At 52.0% G+C, this 4,286-nt stretch overlaps 1 protein-coding gene across 1 annotated transcript in view; it reads right to left on the bottom strand.

Moving 5' to 3' along the window:
• SFMBT2 (Scm like with four mbt domains 2) overlaps window positions 1-2,276 on the bottom strand; it is a 277,081-nt gene extending 274,805 nt beyond the window's left edge. The window contains exon 1 of the mRNA XM_004712625.2: window positions 2,186-2,276. The gene's annotated coding sequence lies outside the window, so the exon portion shown is untranslated. The remainder of the gene's footprint in view (window positions 1-2,185) is intronic.
• Between the last annotated feature and the right edge of the window lie 2,010 nt (window positions 2,277-4,286).

Below are 4,286 nucleotides of genomic sequence, written 5' to 3'. Positions count from 1 at the left end.
TGGCTTTCTCTGCCCCCACCGCGACGCCCCGCTCACGACACACAACACCCCCCACCCACCCAACTCCACACACAAATTTCAGGCTCACACTCTCCCTCCACCCCCCACTCTTTTTATAGGTGCACTCTTTTTATAGCTCCATACATCATCTGCAGAAAGTTCGAATCGCAAGCGTTTCAGCAAACACATCTTCAGCGAGAACTGGAAAATTGCGATGCTTTTTTGTCTCCTGTTTGCTGTGCCTTTTCTCCTCCGAGTAATTCCTCGGTTAATGAAAGTGCACGAACTTGCGCTTTATCCACTGGTAGTTTGGGATGGAGGGAGATGAAATGATAAGCAATTTTCGCCCCGCCTCCTCCGCCCAACCCTGAGTTAAAATTAGCATTTTCTAGAGAGATTCGAAGGTTTCCTTACCCTTTGGGGATGGGGCGGAGGAGAAATTTTCCAAAGAAACATGCCCAAGGGAAAGAAAATTAAGTTGGGGCTGCGCAGGCGAGCGTACAGCTGCGTTCTGCGGGGCTGGGACAAGACCCAGGTAACAAGGATCGCAAAGGCATCTCCTGGGACTTCGCCGGGGCCCTGGCGAGCCCGCGTGGACTGGTCAGTGTAGGGCGGGAAAAGATTCCTTAAAGGATTTGGAGAGGAGCGCCCCCCACCCTCACCCCGACCCAGCAATCTGTGGAATGAATTGGAGATAGCCGCGGCCACGGCTTACTTTCCAGGCGGCGTGGGGCCGCGAACACTCGACCGGAGGTATGTGGGAGCAGCCCGCGGAGGGCCGAGCGGGAGCACTCTGGATTGGGAAGCGAAGGAATTCTCGGGGCCTTCACCGCAATGGAGGAACGAAATGCCCCCAAGGCGGAAAAACCGGCGACTGCGGAGTAAGCGAGACCGAGATGCTGAGATGCTCGTCAAAGGGTCATGATTTGCTTCGTGGCGAGGCGGGGAGGCCTTGATTTAGTGTCTATCTCCCCCAGAATAGAGAATGGACACGTTTGGTTGGTCAGGTGTTTTGCCCTACTGTCTAGGGTAAAATCCCTGGGTCTCCCAATTCTGGGTGCACATCTTTCTCCCCAACCCTGCCCGCCACCTCCCACGGCGCCCCAGACTGGGGGCCTAGGGAACCTGGAGATAGGCTGGGCTCCCAAGTCCGCTACCCAACCCTCCCTCCTTCCTTCCCTCTCCCGAGGCAGGAAGGCTCCCCCGCCCCCGGGTGGGGGGCCCAAAGCTCCCTAGGCGGGGCCGCCTAGTCTTCCAAAGGCCACCACAGCGCCAGCCTTGAGACCACGCGACAAGTGATGTCCCCACGGCAAGGCTGCTGCTGCTCAGAGGGTTGGCGCCAACTCCGGGGCCAGGCGATGGGTGGTGGGGTGCAAAGGCTGACTACTCGAGAAGGGGGCGTCCTCTCCAAGCCAGTCCTCTCCCCCTAGGTGCGGGGAGAGATTGCGCCCCAGGCGCCCCGAGCTGGCTCCTGGGGGCTGGACCTGCCGATCTACTGACCCAAGCTCTGGAGGGACTTGCCCAGGAAAGGCTTGGCAAGCCCCGACCTTGCCGAGCGTTCCTCCAACCACCAAAACCAGTCTGCGGGGATTCCGAGGGCGCGTCGGCAGCTCGCAGCCCACGCGCACGTCAAACCTGCGAGAATCGGATTTCCTTCCATTTCTTGGCCTGGGCTTGACGAAATCTAAACCGACTTCCCCTACCCTGTCTCTAGTGTTGGGTGTTTTTTGTTTTTACATACACCAACCTCCATTTGACAGTCAGTTACCTCAGACCCAGGAGAAGCTACCGACTCAAGGTCAAGGTTACTCTGAGGTAAAGTTCAAACTCCAAACCTGCTCCCTACTTGCCTTCTCTTAGGAACACCAAGGCTGAGCCCCCAGAGCTTTGTCCTGAAAGCAGATTCTCCTCCACGAACCAAACTGGGCTGCCCTGAGAGCACCTTCACCCCAGCCTGTGCACCCGCAAAAGTCAAAACCAAACTGCTGCCGTCGAGTAGATGCTGACTCTAAGCGACCCCATGGGACAGGGTCGCACCGGCCCCCTGTGAGTTTCCGAGACCGTAACTCTTCACAGGAATAGAAAGCCCAGTCTTTCTCCCGTGGGTCGGCTGGGAGTTTTGAACTGCTGACACAGCAGAAGGTAACCCAACGCGTCACAGCACGCCGCCAGGGCTCCGGTGTACCTGCGAGCAGCTCCGGAGTCAGTGAGACTGACGAACTGAGATTCCAAGAATCCAGAGGTGAACCCCGGACGGTGAAGGTCTAGTCCTTGGTCTCGAACAAACAAACGCCTCCCTCCTTCCCCTGGCAGTTCGCGCCACGGCAAAGAATGGGACTTGCAGCGGAGGCCGGCGGACGCGGGCCGAGCGCCCTTCTCCCTGCCTGGGGCGCGAGCTTCGGCCCGGCCGCAGCGCAGAGCCCGCCGCGCCAGAAAGAGCTCCCGGCGGCTCCGAGTTCGGATCCCTCCGCGAGCCGGCCAACCCCAGCCCCGCGGCGCTGACTGCGTTGACGGCGGCCCGGGAGCGCGCACGGTGCCGCTTTCCTCCCCTGCGTCCCCGACCTCCCGGGCTCCCTCCGCTCCGCAGAGTGCAGCAGGGCCTGGCTACCCGCCCCGGCAGGACTTCAGGACGGCTGTTGTTTGGGGGGCGAAAAATCCGAGTTCTCCGTGAACTGCAGCCACGTGAGCAGCTGCCCGCCAAGGCGAGGTCTACCCTGGCTTGTTTACCAGCTTTAAGTCATCGTTATGCACCGAACGTTATTTCATCAGAATAAAAAGAAATGCAAAAGAACACTACATGCCTAATTAGAGCACACAGACTCCTGTCTTAAGTTTGCCAGTGTTTCTTTGGAGAAAGCAGTGTGGAGGAGTTGATTTTTTTTTTTTTATCACCAAGGTTAAGGGGAAAAATCATGAACCACAATAAGAAAGTGGCTGCATTGTTATAAAGAACCCAAGCAGTCTTTTAGGAAGTTTCTGGAAGTTCAGTTTCCTACTTTCATATTGCTTTTTCCATGTGACTTCGAGAACATTCCTTGGCTCTCTACTTTGCATCCTCCCTCCATTCTCCTTTATCCAAGGACGTCAATGAAGAAAACGAAAATTGGTTAGAAGATTCCCTGAGGCAATTAAAGTGGCCCCTTCATCCCACTCCAATACCTTCCAACTTCATTTTTATTTCATAACCAGACACTTTAGGGATATGGGTACCAGATGTAGAAGCCACCCTAAATCAATTAAAGATGGGGGGGGGGAGGTTTAAAATACAGCATATTCCTTCAAGGGTAAAGCACTGATGAAAATTGTGAACCCTTTTTGTAGGCAATCATAATATCCTCCAACTTGTGGAAATTTAGCCATACAAACTTCACTGTGATCAACACCATAAGACCCCTCTGTATCTTATTAACATTTACCCAAAATCTTGGCAAAAATGAGCCTTTCACCACACCAACTTACTCTTAGTGCTATTTCATTCCTGAACAATGAAATCCACAACTTTTACAATGAAGCTACGTATCTTAAGTATGGCCTCAAAGGGCCTCTGGAAATCTTCAATATGAATGAGGCTAAATTACGTAAGATATCAAAATTGTATTTATTTATTTATGGCAAGATATTTCAGTGCTGATCCATTTTTTAATGTGACAACTCAAAAGCGCCTCATTCGGAATCTAAAGTAACAAAAAGTTTCTCTCTCATAATGTACCTGTTCCTAAGTATTACTTCACCAAGATTATTGCAGAAGAGTTTAAAATGATGAGACTGTCATGTTATTTCGAATAAAAACACATGATCATTTAGCTTTTGTTGCCTTACTCTGCTCACTAAGCAAAAAGTTGGGCAATTTGCATAAACCTATTCTTTTAATTGGCATTGCCCTCAGAGTAAAAGAATGAAGAAAGATGCACCATTATACGTTCTTGCTATAGAGAATAATGAGATATTAGACCTACTAAAGATAAAAGGAAGGTGTGACAGAAAGCCAGCATCGAACATTTGAAAACTGTGTACACTCTTCAACTCAAGGTTTCAGACCTAGAGGTTTTCTGCATATGTACCCAAACCAAACCAAACTCTCTGCTAGGGACTTAATTCTGAGTCATAGCAACATGATAAGACAAAGTAGAACTGCCCCTGTGGTTTTGCAGACTGTAACTCAGTGGAGAGACTGGTGGTTTCAAACTGCTGACCTAATGGCTAGCAGCCTAATGTGTAACCCCCTACACCTTCTAAGGCAGTGGTTCTCAACCTGTGGGTCGCAACCCCTTTGGGGGTCGAATAAC

The sequence above is a fragment of the Echinops telfairi genome, unplaced genomic scaffold (genome assembly GCF_000313985.2).
Source record: "Echinops telfairi isolate 266 unplaced genomic scaffold, ASM31398v2 ScPeMD7_7473;HRSCAF=8511, whole genome shotgun sequence".
In the NCBI taxonomy this organism is placed as follows: Eukaryota; Metazoa; Chordata; class Mammalia; order Afrosoricida; family Tenrecidae; genus Echinops; species Echinops telfairi.
The sequence above is the reverse complement of the archived record's forward strand: the minus strand, read 5'-3'. Positions and strand labels throughout refer to the sequence as shown.